Raw genomic sequence first — 20,573 nt, forward strand, 5'->3', positions numbered from 1 at the left:
GAAGAAAAAGTAATAACACAGAAATTGAAGTTTGGCGTCCTACTCCACTTTCAATGCGTGGCTATGTACCTTCTCCTATCATGGTCTTATCTTGCACTGAAAACTGCATGCTTTGGAAATTTAAAACTAGACTTTTCCCAAGTCAGTTCTAGACTTGAGGGAAGGTTTGTGGTAAGAGATTTCTATTTTTCAAACTAGTCCCTAAAGCAATTCCACAGGCTGTAAATTGTTAGCTAAAGAATAGAAAAGATAACCCTCTCCTACATTTTAGTTCACTTAAATCGAATAAAAAAGCACTGGCAATCCTAAGGCCAAAGATTTGCACTGTGAAGCCTTTGAAGATGATTTAGCACAGGCCAAAATTGCACTTCAGAGAAAAAAAACAGTGTATTGAAAAAACATTTCCAATATATTCACATATGCATGCATGCACACACACAACAACAACAACCCACACTGTTCTTTCTTGTATTGTTTTTGAAAATTCAAGGCTCACCTTGTCAAAAATGACTAGTCCTTTTGGATGCCTTAGTTTTAGGGGCTATCTTGAAAGATCTTAAAGTACTGAATTTCTGGTCCCTTTAAGGTCTCCTGAATTTGGTATCTGAGAACTGATGCACCTCAGATCACTAGTCCCTTTGGAAAATTCAGTCCACAGTTATCTCCATTTTATATGTGAAATAATATATACTAGGGTGTGTGGTTGTTGCGAGAGAGCCACGGTCCAGACACAGACTCTGCTACACACTCAGTGATGTTGTGGTCTCAACAGCACACTATACAGTATGGATGGTGGTTTTCCATAAACGGTTATTAGCCTTACAGAGGCTCTGAGAGCAGAGGTTAGAATGAAAGAGGTTTTCAAAATACCAGCAATTCCAACAAAATTGAAAAAATAAATAAAAACAAAATGACAGACATTTCTTCCCAGGATCTTCCTGCTGGATACAGCCCAGTTTTCATAAAACACCGATCTAATATCAAACCCCAGCATATTACAGGAAAACTGCATCCTGCATCACACACATCTTGCATGGGGTGGGGGGAACAAACAAGATACTGCTAACTGCTCAAAGGCTGTTTTTCTATAAGGGCCTTTCATACACAGCACAGCAAACTCTCAATTCCAATTGAAAGTAATGCAAGTTGAGGGTGCTTAGCATCTCACAGGATCAAGACCTTGTTAAATAAAATATTCTTCCCCGTATCCCTCCTCATTCCCTTTCCATATCCATTCATAGACAGTCCATCATGATAGAGTGGTTGCCATTGAAATGCCAGCATATGTCAACAGCTGCCACACAGGGTCCACCCACATCACAAATTGACATGTAATTGTAGCACAGGTAGTCCTACCCCTGCTAGCTTTATGCTACCTACAGTAGCTGTAGGTAACAATAATAGTGAAGATGTGGACGCATATGCTTCAGTGCAGGCTAGTCAGCCCAGTACAAGCCCAGTGGCAAATCTGTCTATGCATATTCAGGTTGCTAGCCTGTACAAAGGTCCTTGCCAGAGCAACTTCACTGCTATTGTTACCTGTGCCAGTTAGATTAAAGCTAGCAAAGGTATGCTGACCCGCATATTTGTTTTGGGGCTATAGCAACAGTTTCCACTGTTGTTCTCTCTTCTGAGTATAACTCTATTATAGAGGTCTTTGTTGGCAAAGGTCATCTTTTTAGTGGCGATCCCTTGGTCCTACCTTCTGTTTATTCTGCCCATCTTGAATGTGTACAGTACATGAGGGTTTAGATAGAAATAGGTCTTATAGGTCTAAAAGCTACCTGGGCCCTAAAGTGAATAGTCCATTGATACAAGTGACAATGCAGTATTCCAAGAAGTGCCCTCGGACTGATTATTAGGGTGGAAACTGGAATATAAAACTTGCTGGCTGGAGTTCATTGTTGTTTCCAGTATTAGGTTCCTTTTTAAAAAAAGATCTGCCAATTTGAACAGTAGTTGAGAAAAACTAAAATCTGCCTTGGCAAGCTTCCAGCCCAGATTGGTGATTAGATGCTTGATTTCTGTTGATTTCAATTCCTACATCACCCCCCTTTCTCTTTCATACCTTGTGCCTATGTTATTATTTAACAGAGTAGTCATAGAATTTAATGTTTTCAAGACTTGGCAACAGATTGCACCAGCAGCACTTAAACAGCAGCGTACTGTATTTATTTGTATACTGTGTTTTACCCAATGTATGTAATTCTATCTCCAAATTCAACATTTGTTGGCCATTAAATAGGGAATGATTCTGTTTAAGTCAAAACAGCAGTCAAAATACGAACAATGCTGTATTATGGCAAGGATATGAACTAAATAGTTGATACCAAATTTCTGGAAAATAACCAAAGTTTTATGGATAAAATAGGATACACCCTATTTTCAGAGAATGTAAATCACACCATTAATAAAAGAGAAAATTCCCTTTGAACACCTGGGGAAGAAATTCTCTCCATATATTTTAGACTCAGCTGCCTCTCTGTTTTTTTTTCTTATTCCTTTCATCCTCTTTTGAGCTCGAACTGGGGCATTTTATATTTTATAAAGTATGCAGCATACAAACTTGCCCTTAAGAAACAAGAGGAACAAGGCAACCCTGATTTCAGATGAGGATGTTGCTTGGATTAAATAGGAAGCAAACATAGCTCTTCAGATTCAGCTCCAGTTTTTGGCTTTGATATTGGATATACACTGAAGCTTCCACTCACCTTATGCAGGATGATGACACAGAGAGGAATCAAATGCTGGGGATCAGAGGGACTGAGTTAGGGGTAGGGATCCTGAGTGGTTTGGAGGAGGAGGACCAGGAAATGACATTTTCATAGTCTCTTCCTTCCACATCTGTGAGTTTTCAGCCTTGTTACTTTTACTGCCACTCCTCTTAAGCAGGTAAGTGTTTTGACTACCCCTTACAAAGGCCTAAATACCTTTAAAAATCTGATAGTTGCTGCACACAGTGTTGCAACACTTAACTGAGTTAGGAGCTTGTCTGATTTTCAAAAGGGATTTAAGCACTTAGAAGCCTAAATCCCATTGGCGGTCAATCAGCAACTCCTAAATACCTTTAAAAATCTGGGTCTAAATAACTCTGCAATCTACAAGAATGCTGAAGATAGGTATTCTTTCAGCTGGTCTTGGCTACTGGTTTCAGAGCAGAGCAACCAACTAGCAGCAAACTTTCATTCCTGGGTTTTAAGTTCCAGGCTGCCTATCAAAGTAGTAGATATTTATCATCTGTTATGAAACCTTTAGAGGAAGGCCTACACATTTCCCAGTGGTACCTTTGCTTTAACGAAAAGTAAGGACATTATACAAGAGTGAAAAATCATTTAAAAGGGATTTGGGTTGGAAAAAGTAGCCAAATCCCAATGGGAGGGGAAAAAAGGGAGTTTAAAGGCTGAACAAGCAATCTACTTCCTTAAGTTGAATATGGTTCTTTTTGTTCTATTGAATTAGGCCCTTTGACTAGAATAGCCAAGACCTTGGGGTTCACACTCCTTGATTTCTATTCTTGTGTCTGTGCAAACTCTTGAGTTTTCTCAGAAATTGCTGCCAGCTTCGCCATTTTCAAGAGGTTCCCACGGGAAGATCTCTTGCTTTGAGAAACCCGCTCTCCTTTTTGCTGCTGCTGCAACTCTCCACCATGCTGCATACACCATCCAGATTAAATAAATTGGATGCATTTATGACATTTAAGCTGAGGCAGGTAATGCCACAGTTATGGAAAGCTGTGGCTTCCATGTCCCAAAATGACTTACAATGCATGTCTCTCCCTTAGTCTGTCTCGATATATGGCCCTAAAATGTACTTTTAACTTCGCTCCATTCTGTTTGTGTAAACAGCACCCTATGCACCAATCAACAGGCAATCTTTTTTGTGTTGTATGTGTCTTTATTACATACAGTTCATTAACCAAACACTTTAAAAAGATCCAGAAACCTACTTTCTCTATGCCAGAACAAAATAGTGGAAAGCTAATCAAAGAGGATCGGATTCTTTTGTTTATACCAAAGTAAATCATGGGTAATCCCCTAAAGACAATGGAATTACTCTTGGTCTACATCTGTGTGAGATCAGAATCTGGCCATGCTAATTTATTCAGTGATTAGAGTAGCGGACTCCTTAAATATGCAAGAGTAAGAAAGAAGCATATCTACTGTAACAGAAATAATTAAAGCCAGCTTTGGGCTCTTGTCATAAATCTAGGATTGGTTACAAATCTGCAGAATTAACTGTGTTAAATGGGGAATGGTGAGTCTTGTTTATTTTGGGGCTCAAAAAGATTTGAAAAATTTTGGAGCACCATGAGATGTCAGGTCAATACTTCTGTTTTTCATCACAAGTTTTCCGTTATATGGTGAGTTCTGTCAGTATACTTCTCACAAATACCCATGTGTTTGAGTGTATTGACCAAACACTGTTCTTTTAGCCTAGTGTAAATCTGGAGTAATTTTGGATTCATGCCAATGCAATTCAGAGCAGTTTTTTAGTTCCATGAGTCTCTGAAAAGTCTTCTTTGAGAGGTAGTGAAACACCACTTTTAATATGCTTCATTGCAGTGTGAATTTGCATATGTAGTAATGTGAATCCCAAATATTAAAGATGGAGAAACCAGGCCAGATTCTGTTAACAGCTACCCCAAGATAATCAGGAGCAATTCCATCACAGTCAGTGGAGCTGCAGCAATATAACTGAGGTCAGAATCTGGACTTCTATTGCTTTAGAAGGAGATATGGAAAACTTGACTGGAAGGGCATGTGTGTGAATAGTAATTAATTGTAATTGCTGCATTTTTAGTTCTTGTCTTCCAAGTGGGAAAGAGAGAGCTTACAGAGGTCATGGAGAAAAACTTGCTGTATTTAACTGAAAACATGTTACCAGCTAAATTAAGTAAGTCACAACACTGGTGACAACAAGGTTGGTTCCTGAAGGAAAATAAATTGTTCAACTTTAGTTATTTAAAAGCTATATTCAGCTCTTTATAAATTCAATGTGCATTGAGTGAATGAGTTCACTAGGCCATAGAGTACTAATAAACTTCCAATACTCTTGCCACAGTGTAGAGCCTGAGTTACTTTAACCTTTTACATTAGGATGCATCATGTTTATGACATGGCTGTAAACCTTGGACCTCAATTACTACATGATAACAGGTTTTTACTGCATTACCCTTTCCAGACTTGGGAGTTTGGATTTCCCAGCACTCAGCATTGGGGCACAGCTGGGAGATGGTCTGCATTACCAATTAGTATATTACTTCCGAAAATTTATATTCTTCACTGCAGTGGTTTGAAAATGATCTATCATCTGTGGCTAACTGTTGCTGCCATTTTAGAGGAGAGAGAAAAGATTTGGCGACATTTCTATAATTACATAAACAATGCATCATTCTCTTGATGCACTATATTAATAACACCCTTGAGGGTATCTCACAAACATGTGAAATGTCAGAACCCACTTGTGCTTTATAGACAATATTTTCAATTTTTCCAGTTACATTTATAATAAATATTGATTTTTTCCAAGTACCACTATCTATCTGTGGGACACTTCCTGACACTGTAGTATACATGAAGTATATTTAAATAATTTGGCATAGCGAATTTAAGCCTTGAATTTATCATGTCAAACTACGGGAAGTTATTTTTCAGAATCACATATAACCTAATGTCTTGCTTAAATTTCTAAGGAGGAACTTTAGCTTTCCCTCCATTGTTCTTCACTTTTAGGTAAGGCTTCCTATTTTGGTTCAGTTCTGGAAGAGAGACAGTCACTCACATCTTTGAGAGACCCTTTCTGATAGACAGGTCTTAGGACTTTCCCAAGAGGAAGTCTTTTAAAAGAAGCAGTAGCAGTATGTCCTAGTAGATGGAGCTCTGCACTGGGACTTAGGAGACTTGGATTCTATTCCTTGCTGGCTTATTGGGTGACAGTATGAAAGTCACATCACATTTCTGTGCCTCAGTTTCTTAAATGTTCTGCACCATTATATGTTTGACTATCACTACCATGAAGGCGAAAGAAGCACTGTCCAAAAATTAGTGGGAAATGGCCAGAAAAGGCAGCTTCTATAACTTTTTAGTTGGAAAAATAAATAGGAAGCTTAAAAATTGCTGATGTATAGCATGACAGTACCATGTTGTAGGAGCACTGTTTCTTCCTTTCCCTGAACCATTGCTCTCATGTGTGAATGTTACTGGGTGAACAAGAAGCAGTCAGGGATTGCCACAAATAATTAAAGTGTTAAAAAAAATAATTACTGCTGCCCGAGAATATTCTCTCTCCTTCAGACATCGATTAAGTGGAAGTACACGAGAGACCCAAGGTAATCCAACGTGCTCTTTTTCTATAAACTCATTTTTCTTTCTCCTTCTTAGCCTATACTTCTTTTCATGTGCTTTAAAAAAATTTAGTAGAATCCACAACTAAATGGAGAGATGCTTATTGAGGGTCTAGTTCTGCAGTCTGAGCAACTCTTACATGAGCAGTCCATTGTCTTCATGAGTTCACACTACCTGATGTAAGTCAGATGCAGAATCGGGTCCTACTTTTTGGGTACCATTTCTGTGAAGGAAATGAGCTATGCATACAATAAACTAATTACCTAAGCATCAAAATTAGAAATGTTCACATTTTTTGTTAAACACACATCTGCAAGTTCAGCAGCAAATCTTTTGATTCTTGGCTTTCTCAATTCAACATGCATCTCTAGGATGGAAAATGCCAAAAGGCAGCCAGAGACATACAATGCACTATTAATATTCAGAAAGGAAAAATCAATCTCCACAAATGAAGTCACTCTGTTTTCTTTAGGAAAGTCAGAGGCATCCTTCCTTCCCTTCAGAGCATAAGTCTTATTCTCAACTTAAACATCTTTGCACTTGAAGTGAAACAAGAAAGCATCCTGTTCTTTGACTAGAAACAGCCCGGAGTATCCTTTTCCTTTTACTCTCTCTCTCTGTCTGAACTATTTTATCTACATATTACTCTCCACAAAAACTATATAAAAAGAATGTTATTAAGGTTGCAAAGTCAAGCACTCAAAAGTTAGGAAATGCCTGTGCAACCTTAATTCAGCCACTCTGTGCATATGTATTATGACAATCTTTAATTACATGATCATATGCTATTTTTTTTCCACAGAACCCCTGCATCATTCAGTGGCCAGGATGGATGGGACTCTGGAGATGAATCAGACTTATGTAGTGAAGGAGGATGTTGTCTGTAGGACCCCTCCCTCATTTTTAGCAAATTTGGAAGGAGTGTAGTGAAGGAGGCTGGGGACTGCAGGAAGGCTCAGAGATTATTTTTGTCTTTCTATTTTAGACTGAGGCAGTTCTGGCAGTATTTCCATCAACTTCCGTGGGCTTTGAATCAGGCCCTAAATAGATTCAAGTAGCTAGATGTAGGATGCTTCGTTGAGGAAGAGCACTTTAGGTGTGACATCTTTCTGGTCATGTTCAAAAATGCTTTCACAAAGTGCCATAAGGCTTGGAATAAAGTGAGAGATAGTTAAAGAGCCAAATTTAGGGCCAGATTTTCAAGTGCTCAACTTGCATTTAAGTGTTGAGCTCTTTTGAAAATCTGACATTAAGTGAATAATCTCATAGAATGAGACTATTTGGTTTGGGACTGTATTTAGCCCTTGGTTCAGATTATTTTAGGCCTCGTGGCACTCAGTGTTGCAGCGGTTTACTGATTTAGGAGCCTGAATCTCATTTTCAAAAGTGATATAGGCTCTTAAGAGTCATTGACTTCTCGATGTGATCCTGCAGCGCATACTCAGGTAAAGTTCACATTGATTTGAATGGGAGCTTTACCTTAGTCACTAAGGGCCAGATTTTCAAAAGTATTTAGGTCCCTAAAGAAGTAGATTGGTGCCTGGAGGGACTCCTCTCCTAAGCAAGTGGTAAGTCAGTGGGAGTTCAATAGCTAACCCATTTAGGTGCTTCTGAAAATCTCATTAGGTGTTTATCTTTAGATGTCTAAAGACCTTTGAAAATTTGCCCCTAAGAGCCCAATCCAAAGCTCACTGAAGTCAGTGAGAAGACTCTGATTGGTTTCGTCAGTCTTCAGAGGAAGCCTTCAGGACTTGTAGCATCAAGCCCAGAGTGAATGGTACTGAAACATAATGTACAGTGGCGGCTTTTGAAAGTTTTCCACTTTTACCCAAGATGAAGAGATAAGATGACCTCATCATTCTTGTACTTCCCCATTCTCACTATAGAAATACAGTACATCGAGTAACTGAACATACTTAATTAGCTACGGAAATTGTGTATGGTTTTAAGAACCATCAAAATATATTAAGATACAATAGTCTACAGATTCAAGTCACAAGTGGCTTATTGATGAGAAATAAATTTCTCCGTTTTTTCTCCTCCCCTCTCTATTGTACTTCCAGCAGACAGACAGTTTAACCTATGAAAAAAATCTTAATTTGAAAAATTATAATATGCCTTACCAAACTGTCTCTATTATTAGATGCTTGTCTTGAGAGACTATCTCTGTTGTCCTGTTCTTTACTCACTATTGATATCAGCTGAGGTGATCAAGCTAATAGTTTTCTGATAAATATCTAGGTGTGGCAGGAAGGACATATTCCGTAAAGGGTCCACAATTCTGGAGCTCCATCCTCCTGCGGGTCCAAGAAACTAGTTGACCTTCAGGGCGTGCTGGAAAGATGAACTTCAGAGAAACCCAGGAGAAGGCATTTAGTAGTGGCAGGACACACTGATATAAAATGGCCCAAGGCACTGTTAGGGAGCCAGTGCAGACTGAAACATCGGCTGTGCTGGGTATTGTTTTAAATCATTGCATTGTTTTAAATAGATATTTCTTTCTTGCTCTGCTAATCTTTTAGTTCACGGTCCTTCTTGCTTACCATAGTTTTAAAGTTTTTCCATTCACTTGCCCTGGCTCATCTTATGGGAACAGCAATTAAAATTGTCACCTCTTCAGCTATTATTTTGGTTTAGTAGTTATTGGATATACAGATAAAAGGGCACAGCGAACCCTCAGTTTGATCTCTCTAGCAACACGTTATTTTTTCCTATAGATTCTTCAGCTGGGTAATTCTCAAAGTGCTTAACAGATTAACTTCCTCTTTACCTTTTGCATTGGATGGGCAATAGCCTTAAGGTAGCACAAGCAATTTCTGGAGTGGAGTCAAATTTTTTTCTGCCCAGTGGCACCCTCTTTCTTCTGTTGCTGGGAAGAAAGTGACCTCAAAAAGGGAACCAAAATGCTCTATCAGGTTTGGGGGGTGGGGGTTGTGTCAAAAAGGAACGATCATAGTGTTGAGCAGTACCTTGTATTGTTTTTCCTAAGATTACAGAAGAATGTAGAAGTAGCACAATATGAATATTAATGTGTTGTATCATATGAAGGAAACTTGCTAAACAAAGTAATGCTTTCTCTCTGCTGAGGATTTGGCCCAGTCACAACCGTTGCCAGGCAGGAGCAAAGCTGTAGTGTAGACAGGCAAAGCCACTATAAAGCCATTGTTTGCACTGATCCAGTGTACTCCGGTTTCAAGCAGGGCAAAGCTCCAGTGGTGTATAGTAGCTGTACTAAGAGTTTACACCAGTACAGCTACATGAGTTGCTGGCCACTGATGGCTAAAATCTCCAGCATTGACATTGCCCACAGCTAAGATTCTCATGAATGGAAGCTAGAAGTCCTCCTCCTTCTAGGTGTTGTTATGGGCTTATCTACATGGGAAGTTAGTTCAGAGTAATCTAGAGCATGATTTTACAGCTCACTAGCTATGTTCTGCTAACTCCCCATGTGGGCACTCTTACTGTGCACTAAAAGTGCCTTTGTGTACTGCAGGTACTAAAGTAAACCACAGAAAGACACTTTTAGTGCAGAGTTAGTGCGCGGTAACTAGTGTGCTTTAGGGCTTGTCTACACTATAGGTTATGTCAGTATAGTTTATGTCGCTTAGAGGTGTGAATAAGCCACATACCCCAAGTGACATAAGTTACACCCACCTAAGCGCCGGTGTGGACAGCGCTATGTCAGCAGGAGAGCTTCTCTCACCAACATGGCTACCGCCACTCGCAGAGGTGGTTTTATTATGCCAACAGGAGAGCTCTCTCCCATCAGCATACAGCATTTTCATGAGACATGCAACAGCGGTGCAGCTGCATCAGTGCAGCTGTGCTGCTGTAATGCTTCCAGTGTAGACTAGCCCTAAAATTCATAGCCTAGCTTACTCCACACTAACTTCCCCATGTAAACAAGCCTTAACACTGCATGAAAACGTAAGGGAAATGGCATGCTTTGTGTCCTTTTGTCGTGATGAACAGACTCTTCAGGTCCCCAGAGGTACGCATGTTTTACAGTAATGGGTTTCATGTACATATTCTCCTATCAATTCATCATAGGGTGCTTTTCCCCCTCTTCCTCTTCCCTCCCCACATCCTCACAGGAAAAGAGGTCCAGGATTCAGCAGTACACCCTTCTGAGGAGCCAGGTGAACATTTGACCCACAGGGAGCCAAGTGAGCGGGTATCTTGGGACCCTTCAACAAAATGACTGTTAATCTGTAATGCTGATGCAAAAAAGCTTGCTCGGAGAAGTGGTTTTTAGTGCAAACACAGGTGTATATCTGGAGGTAATGTACATTTTTCCTGTACAACGATACAAGTATAATAACAGTTATTGGACCAGTGTCAACAAGCATTTGATAAGCTTGTCCATTAATATCCAGGAGGGAATGTAGGGCTTCTTTTAATAATGATGTGGTGAGCACAGAATGACTCCAGTCACTGGATTCAGGTATGTGTAGGTGATTCAGATCTGTAAGGTGTTGAAACTTACTGGAGCGGCATACCTGGCAAAGTGACCTTTATATAGATAGATAGGTCACTTTGCCAGGGTATGCCGCTCCAGTAAGTTTCAACACCTTACAGATCTGAATATATATATTGGTTTTTATTGCATAGTTTGCGCTTTGTTGACTTGGCTGGGCACCTGCTGTAAATTGCGAATGTGTTCCTGTCACCCACTCTGAAAACAAAAGTCCTCAATAGTACTGTTCTTCGGTGGACTGGAGTTTATGTAAAACAATATGTACCTGTGTAGAATGCTGAGAAAATCCTGCTGTCCTGTAACCTTTGCATCTCTTATTGCAGGCTCAGTGCTGCAGGCAATATCCACTGATGTATGTGGGTCGAGCGTTGGGTTTTTTAGCAGTAATTGTTCCCAAATACACAGAACAGGAGATTTCTCCCCTCATTGAGCTCTTCACATTTTGTCCTGCATGGTACCAAATTCACATCCTCTCAGAGCAGCCAAATTACTGTGAATAGGCTCATCTATATCCTGTGCTCTACATATTAAATTTGTAACATTCGCCAAAACATTAACAATCGGTTGGAAATGCTGCTGTCGTGTTTTCAGTGCAATTGTATATTCTGTAGGAGCCTCTGTAGCGACAGCTGGGATGAGTGCACAGTAAATTCTTTGTCCTTCTGCCTCTAAGCAATGAAGTAAAATAGCTTTTTGTCTCACATTTAAGTATTCTTTGCTATTAAGTAAGGTTGAAATGCCTCTTGCCATGGCATGGTCACTGGTTTAGGCAGAAAAGCAGGTCTGGGGTGCCATAGAATTATTTATTATTTTCATTGCTATTTTCCCTGTTGACTCTGGCCACATATACTTGAAATGGAGCAAATGTCTTATCTCTTTGACCTGACGTATGTTGGGAACACGCCCGGTATAAAGAGAACTAATTTTAATCTCTGTTTTTTTCTGGAAGTTGCCTATAAACAAGAAATAGGAGCCATAGTCATACTGTCGCCACTCCAACATCACAGCATGCATTCAGAGACAACAATTTGGCACATGACCCTGTATTTAGAGGAGAGGCCTACATTTTCAGTCCTTTTCACCCAGTGTGGCTGCCCAACTTGAGACACTTGATTTTCAGAAGTACTGAGCACATATTATGCAGTTGAAATCAATAACAATTGCAAGTGCTGAGCACCCCCAAAAACCAGTTCATAAGCATCACATGTAAGGCACCCAAAATTCGTGGACATTTTTAAGTGAACATAAGAACAGCCATTGGGTCAGATCGATGAACAGACAGGGCAATTCTGAGTGATCCATCCCCTGTCATCCAGTCCCAGCTTCTGGTAGTCGGTGGCTTAGGGACACTGGGAGCATGGGGTTGCATCTCTGACCATCTTGGCTAATAGTCATTGATGAATCTATCCTTTATAAACTTATGTAATTCTTTGTTTAACACAGTTATGTAGTTTATGTAGGATTAAAGTATACAATGAGTTCCACGAGGGTGGTTTGGTACCCCTTACACTCCTTTGTATTTATTTTGCCTGTCAGCCTTGTTCATGCCCCCATACCAATACAATTTACCTAACTATCAGTTAAGCTACAACTAGGGGCTGGTTGAAGATTTTTGAGCAAAAAGATTTTTCAGCAAAAATAATGGCCTTAAAAAAACAACAACATTTTTTCACAGAAAATTGTCAACATTGTTGAAATGTTTCATGTTTCACAAAAAAAAAATACATTTTTCTATTTAAAAATATATATAAAAAATGCAACCAAAACTCCAGTGTTGGGTAAACAAAAAATGTTTCAAAGCATTTTGATGACACCTGATAATTTTAAAAATATGTATTTTTAAAAATCATTGAAATGTTCAAAAATATAAGAATGATTCCATCTCTAACCCTTCCATTGAAAACAATTTCACAATATTGAATGTTGTGAAATTTTTCTTTTTTGTCAATCAGCCATAGCATTAACTTAGGCCTCAATTCAGGTAGAGCATCTCTTTTCAGGAAAGCATTTAAGCACATACTTAAAGTTAACCAAGTGCTTTAATACTTTTCTGAATCAGCTCCTATTTTGTAAATAATGTTTGAATTAAATAATGTATAGTTTAATTTAGAATTAGCTGGAGGGTGCTTGAAACATTCTATTTACAGATGGATCAAGGCAAAGAATTCAGATCTGAAACTAATCTAACACCTTCAGGATTTTTAGATCCAGGATTTTGTTCTGGTGCATTACAGAGATTATTTATTTGTACTGCAGGAATGCCTAGAAATCCTAGTAATGGACCAGAGTCTACTGTGCTAGGCATTGTACAAACTCATAACAAAGAGTGGTCCCTGCCCTGAAGAGCTTACAATCTGTGTAGAAGATGAGAGCTAAAATTTAGTTGCATCAAAGAGATGGGAGCAGCACAATGAGATAGTACTGATCAATAGCAGTTACAATGCACCAGATTACCTAACTGTTGTCAAATTTTAAGAAAGAGAAGTCAAATGTGCTATTTAGATCTTAGTTCAGTTTCTTAGCTGTCCAAAATGTAGGGGTGTTTAGAACCTATGTGACTGGCTCAGGCTCATCTGTAATTTCCTTTGTAGTCTAGTTATCATGGTAGAGATATTCTAAATTAGTCTGTAAGTAGAAAAAAATGGTGTGCCTGCCTAAAAGAGAGAGAGAGATTTAGAGTTTGTCTACACTACTGTGGTAAGTCGACCTATGCTACGCAACTCCAGCTACGTGAATAACATAGCTGGAGTCGATGTACCTTAGGTTGAGTTACCACAGGGTCTACACCGCCGGGGGTCGACGGGAGAAACTCTCCCATCGACTTACCTTACTCTTCTCATCGGGGGTAGAGTATAGGGGTTGACCGGAGAGCGATCTGCTATCGATTTGGTGGGTCTTCACTAGACCCACTAAATCGACCACCGGTAGATCGATCTGAGAGCATTGATCCTGGCTGTAATGTAGACATAGCCTTAAAAAAATAAAAAGACCATTTCAATTCACTGGGGCTTGGGAGAGAAGGGTTGGCATTGACTATAAGAGGAGCCAGGAGCAGGCCCAAAATGAGTTAGCTCACTAACCTTTGACAGCCAGAGATCTGCGTTCAAGTTCTGGATTAGATCACAAGTGAAAATGTGTTTGGAGATCTTATCCTTATGTTATTTGTTGACTTAAAGATAGATCTAGGACCAGAACATGGTGACTGTTGAGGGCTAGGATTTAGGTGCATTCATAGGGAAGATGGTAAGTTTGAAAACACAGATTTCACTTTGTCTGAGTCCCTGGTAGGAAGTGTTTCCTTTGGGAAATGTACACAGCATAGTGCTTTCTTCTCTTCAGCAATATGGAAGACTTAATTCTCCTAAATAGGATACTGATGATTTCTGATGCATGAAAAGAACCAAGAAAAGACAAATCTAGTCTTCTGCTCATCCCTCGCTTTGTTTTCCTTCCCTCTTCTTTCCTTCCTTATCTTTTCTGGCACTCTTGGCTGTGGGACGTACACAGGTTAGTGTCCTGGGAGCCCTTATGTCTCCTCTGCAACATGTAACAGTGGGCATGCGTCTACAAGAGCCATATATTGTTATTGCTCTAATTTACTCATTCTCCTATAATCCATCATCAATCCCAAGAAACACATGCCCTGCTGCTCTGTCTGAAAAATCTTGTCATTGTGAAAGCTATTCATGAGATGCATTTCAAGGCCCTTGTAAGGAAAAATAAGATAGTCACCGTGTCTTTTTTTATTAATCTGTCCAAAGGAGCCAATTACTATTTACACTTGAATATGACTCAATTCTCTCATGAATTAAGAGCAGAGCCGTACTTAGATTTTTGCCCAAACTCCAAATTCCCAACTGAAAGGTAGACCATAAAAATACAGTAAGCCTCTATTAAAATAAGAGTTATCAAAAGGCATTTTTATGGTGCACCATTTTTATTGTAGGTGTTCTAAAGAAAGGGCAGAGAATAGACCAAGTGAGAACCAGGAAAAACGGCGCCAAAAAGTCATCTTAAAAGTAAAACAAAATCAGGTGTAGGAGAACTTTTGTGAAAGTTCCATTGGGACTTAGGGAGCAGCCAGAGAGAATAAGAGCGGAAGAACGATACATGGCTGGTGGGACAAAAATCTATTTGCTAAAGGGAAGGAGATCCTCGAAGCTCTGGGATGGCAAGAAATTAATAAGAGCAAGGTGAAAGATGTAATTATTGCAGACTTTTAAAAAGAGCGAGACTGACTGCTTGGCAGGTTTCACACAGCTCTCACACAGCTTTATTTAGGACTGGAGAGGAGCCAATGTTCAAGTTCACATTTTGGCTGACTTGATGGAAATTCACACATGCTGAACAAGGCCTTTCTATAAACTGGACCTCAGCACAGGACGTTTGCAAAAAGACGAACGTTTTAGGACAAACAGGATTTCAGAAAAGGCAGAGTGTTTAAAACAAGTTCAGAAAACGACTTCTGGTTGTTTAAAATGATTTTTTTGTGAACTACCTTTTAAGTGGAGGAGGGCTGGGATAGAATTATTTGCTGCTTGTTCCTATTTCTAGTCCTAATTGGAGCCTAGAGGAGTCAAAGCTGCACAGAAATGAACAACAATTTGAAAAAAAATCTAACTAGAATTTCTAAAGTATCAGAAGGGGATCCATTTGAGTTTTGAGCAAAGGTTTTTGCTTTGGGACTCTTACTTTATCCCAAACAGTGGGACTCATCCCTACAAAAATGTGCATTGCCCTAAATGACTTTTGCTAACACAAAGGGCTAGACTGTGGCTTTTAAAGCAGGATGTGTAGTCACACTGCCCAGCAGGGCCATAGGAGGGACTGTTTTTCAAGCAGGCAAAATCTCCCCAGGACTGCTCCTTGCTTGTGCTGCCATGCAAGGGGGCAGAGGGATTCTCACTCATTTTCCCCCACCCCTGCATGCCCAAGCAAGGGCATAAGAAAAATAAGCTCATCGTGTAATAGGAAACCACCAAAACTCCCAATATGTGGATTTGGGTTCATTTCAAACTATTAATCTCAAACTGGTTTGCTAATTTATTATTGTTTTTACACATTTATTCTAAGCTGCATGTGGCCTTTTATAGAGGAATTGGACATGTTCTCCCAAGCCCCTATTAACACTAATGGGCATTGGGCAGGTGCTTTAGCAGAGACTTCATAGTACATTTTTGTTACATAAACTATTGGAAAGTGTATTGTTACCTATGCTAAGTGCCAATTGTACTTGCAAGAGGTATGAAATTAACAAGTACAGAATTAGCCCCCATCTGAGCTGAATGTATGAGTTATTTGGAAAATATTTGTTTAGTTGCCTTGGAAATAAATAGTTCAAACTTCAGAATGGATTTTTAAGAGGATTTGATAACATGCTACTAGCTGTCCCTTATGATAGCCTGAAAGCCTGTTAAGTACAAAACATTCTTTTCTAATCTATTGTCTGCTCTGCAAAAATCTCAATTTTAAGCGAATGTGTAAAATTTCCCAGCACATCATTTGGTGGAGGATATTTTTACTAAAACTCATTAGCTTTTTAAAATATTTTTCTTGCTCTGATTTTCATGGAACACACTGAAGTCAGTCCACATGAAACTTAAAATAGGTCTCCATTTTCTATGCATGTAATTGCTCTTAATTGCACAGAACAAGTTTTGACTGGCTCTATCCAATTAAGACAAAAGGAGAAAAGGATAATTAAAAATAAATCACAACAATCAAAAGTTACATTTGCCTTAGAGGGCTTCTCCTTTTGTTTTTGCAGCAGCACTTAAAGGAAATGGAACAGTAACTACAAGAGGCCACCGTCCCAGTTCTGGCAAAGCAAATACACTGGTCCTCCTCAGACTATAAACAGTGCTTGTTTTCCTGACATGATCAATCATAACTGTATGTAGAATTTAAATTCCTCTTAATTGTAACTTGGTATCTAATTTACCCACTGTGACATAGGCCCTCTGTTTTTTGAAAAAATGTGCTTTATTATGAGTGGTAGCTCACAAAATAAATAAGTGGCCTTTTTAAGTAGAGGGGGGTGGGAAAGTCATCTTTGAAATAGATATATCTTGGTTCTGAAAAACAATGTTTTTGTTCTTACAGAAGTGATTACTTTTGTGAGAGAGATTGTTGACAAAAAATGTCCGGTAATAATTTTGGAATAATGTATATGTACGAATACATCGCCAAACATGCAGCCAAAAACGAATAGATGGGCTATTGGCTAATGTGAGACATCTGAGCTGATTGTACAGGAAAATCTTACTATTTAGAGCTGTACTGTACATGCATCATTTATACAGTATTTGCATCAAATTTACTCGCCAAAATATTGTACAGCCAAAGTAAATAAGGGATACATTTTACTGAGCGAAGAGCTATATATTGATTTCTCAATTGTCAATGGATCTCTGCAATCAAGAAGGACAGCAGGAATTAATTTGATTTCTCCCCTGCCCGCAGTGTGGTCTCATTGAAGGACCTGGGTGTAGGTGGTGTTTCTAGATCCACACTACTCAAAACGTGGTCAGACTTAAGTACACGCTAATGTTTGTACTATTAGTGTATGTCTACACTGGAATTAAACACCTGCGGCTGGCTTGTGTCAGCTGACTTGGGCAAGCAGGGCTGTAACTGAGTGCCTAAAATTGGGGTGTAGACATATGGGCTCAGGCTAGAGCCCAGAATCTGGAACCCTCCCCAGTTGCAGGATCTCAGAGCTCAGGCTCCAACCCAAGCCCACACATCTACACTACAATTTTACAGCCCCGTATCCCATGAGCCTGAGTCAGCTGACCTGGCCCAGCATGGCTCTTTAATTGCTGTGTAGATGTACCCTTAGGGCTGACTGCACAAAAGGCGTTTGGTGGTGTAAAATAATCCCTAACTTTTAGGCACCTAGAAAATCACAGGAACAACACTGCATTTCATAAAGCCTGAGTTAGACACCTAGGCTTTCTATACATGAATGGGGAGCGACAGACCAGTGGTTCTCAAACTGGGGGTTGGGACCCCTAAGGGGGTTGTGTGGTTATTACATGGGGCGGTCGCGAGCTGTCAGCCTCCACCCCAAACCCCACTTGCCTCCAGCATTTATAATGATGTTAAATACACCATTTGTTTTTAATGTTTTTAACACATAGTATTTTTAATGTATAAGGGAGGTCGCACTCAGAGGCTTGCTATGCGAAAGGGGTCACCAGTAGAAAAGTTTGAGAACCACTGGGACAGACAAACAGGGAGAGAAAGGTGCCTTAGGCTGTCATTCACAAAAGCCAGCATGCTAGGCAGCTGTCCACCAAAGCTAGCCAATGGAAGATGCTGAGCAGAGAGGTGTGTGGTAGGCCCCACCCCCTCCCTAAATCCAGGCTGCAGAGAGGCACCTAGCTCTGCTTAGCGATTCACAGCCAGGAGTTTGGTACCTGTGTGTTTGGCAAGTAGCCAGCCAGAGAAGGTGGTGATGGTGATGCCCACATCATAACTTTTAGCCCAGTGGCAAGAGCCCATGTTCTTTCTCTCCCTTCTGCCTGAGAGGAGGGAACTGGAATTGAACAGCAGCCTCCCACCTCTCAGCTAAGTGTCTTGCCCACTGGCCTATAGGATACTCTGATGTGAGGTGCACCCTCTGTCTCTCCTGTTGAAGCTGTTCCACTGTGGCTCAAAAATGAAAGAGTGATTGGAGCAGAGGGACTGGATCTGGGATCTCCCACCTACCAGGAGGGGGCTCTAATAACTGGACTACAGAGTCATTCTCTCTCTCACTCACTGGTCTAGTGACTGCTCTGCTGTGGATAAATACTTAAATAGTCATTAAGCCAGAGAGAGAGGGTGACTCAGCATCCTAGTGGTTAGGGCATCCACCTGGGAAGTTGGAGAGCCTGTATCCAGTCTCCCTGCTGCAATCACTCTTTGAGTAGTTATCCACAGTGGAACGGCTTCAACAGGAGAAATGGAGGGAGCCTCACATCAGAATATCCCATAGCTCAGTGGTTTAGGTGCTTTCCTGAGAGGTGTCAGCTACTGCTGTACCCCCTTTGCCTGAGAGGGAGGAATTGAACCTGCATCTCCCACATCTCAAGCAAGTACTCTAGCCACCAGGCTAAAAGTTAGAAGGTTGGAACCAACTTCTCCTCCAGGTTTTGAATAGGACCCAATCTGGTAAGTGGACTCTGAGCACAGCTACTGGATCAGGCCCTCACATGACTTAGGGAACCAAACACCTTCTTCTACTGCTTTGTAAATCACACTGGGGATTAGCCAAACCTGGGATGTGAGTGCCTAAAATAAGGATTTAGGCTTCTAACTCGTTTTGTGCATTCAGGTCTTTGTGACTTCATGTGTGATGAGGCTGGTATAAGCCAGTTGTGCTGTCAACTGATCTTCCTGTAAACTAGTCTCAAGATGTCAGGAACCAACTGGGTTGTGTTTTGTGCTAACCTTTTTCTATCACCTTGTGATCTTTTGAAGATGAATTAGCCCCACTAAACACACCGCTGTGTGGGGAATCCTATTTAGATTATGAAAGGGTTCCAAAGATCAGCATTTGTACATAGTAGCCAATATAGTATTTTATCATGCATGGACCCAATGCCAGAATTTAGTCCTAAATTTACCAATCTTACTATGCATCTAAACTCACTTTCATACGTATACAGTAGTATAAAATGTTCAGGAAACATATAATGCAGATAAAATATCATGTACTTTTTAAATAAGTCATTGTTTAAGTAAAGGATTCCTAGCCCCTGAGCAAGGGGCCCCACTGTCCTGGAGAAGATCATAAGCAAAGAGTTCTCGTCTTCCTAAAATGGTAAGCCTATGAGAGCTCTGTATTTTCATCCACCTCTTCTTTCTGAAACACTGTTTCCCCCCACTTTACTTACTATTTTCCTCCCTTCTTGCCATTTGCTGCCCAACACCCATCTATAGCTCCTCTGAAATATTCCCAGCACAGCACTAGCCAACACTGAGACTAACAGCATCACCTCTGTGACAACCCCATGCTTTATTAGCCCAAGATTGTTTGTGAACTTAGGTCTGCCATGTGGTAGGGTGTTACACGATAGTACCAGCTGAGCCACTGAGCCAGAAAAAACAGAATGCATTTTAACATAAAGGGATATAGTACAAGAAATATATTCTCAAGTCTTGGAACCATGTGTTACCATATTGTCTTCCTTCTGCTCCTTCTGTTTTTTATTTTCACACATTGCTCCATTCTTCTGCGATTTTGTTCCCCCCGCAGAATATGAAGAAACTTCTACCCTACTAAACGCTGTCGTGCTTTACACTGTATGAATGATGTTGAACTCACTGCCCAGTGTCTGAACTTGCCATTTTGCACCGATCTCAGGTTTGTTTAATTACTGTTCCTTATGCAGTCTCCTGCCTGGGGTGTTGGTTCCGCAGTGAGTTCCCTGCACTAGAGCTGATATTCTGAGTTCTGCCATTACAGTTGCTACTGATATCAGATATTGATACAACTCTGAGATGGGACCTATAAGATCATCAACTCCATCTCTTTGTCTTTTCATGCTCGTTCCTTACTGTATATTCTTAGGTTTTTGCCCCACTTCTTTTTAAAATAACATAAGCAATAGGGCTTCCACAGTATCCCAAGAAAGACTAATCCATGAATTGGCAGCCACTGTCTCAGGAGTGATTGCGAATCCACGTGGTTCCATTGTCTTCAATGGAGCTATGCTGATTTACATTAGCTGAGGATCTGCTCCATGAAAAAGAATAACTATATT

General features: G+C 40.2%; 2 long non-coding RNA genes across 2 annotated transcripts in view; one reads left to right on the plus strand and one right to left on the minus strand.

Annotated features, from left to right (window-relative positions):
* Positions 1 to 20,573, plus strand: part of LOC142070972 (uncharacterized) — a 248,680-nt gene that overhangs the window by 175,509 nt on the left and 52,598 nt on the right. The gene's annotated exons all lie outside the window — the stretch shown is intronic.
* Positions 1 to 20,573, minus strand: part of LOC142070973 (uncharacterized) — a 164,698-nt gene that overhangs the window by 46,768 nt on the left and 97,357 nt on the right. The window lies entirely within an intron of this gene.

The sequence above is a fragment of the Caretta caretta genome, chromosome 2 (assembly GCF_965140235.1).
Source record: "Caretta caretta isolate rCarCar2 chromosome 2, rCarCar1.hap1, whole genome shotgun sequence".
In the NCBI taxonomy this organism is placed as follows: domain Eukaryota; kingdom Metazoa; phylum Chordata; order Testudines; family Cheloniidae; genus Caretta; species Caretta caretta.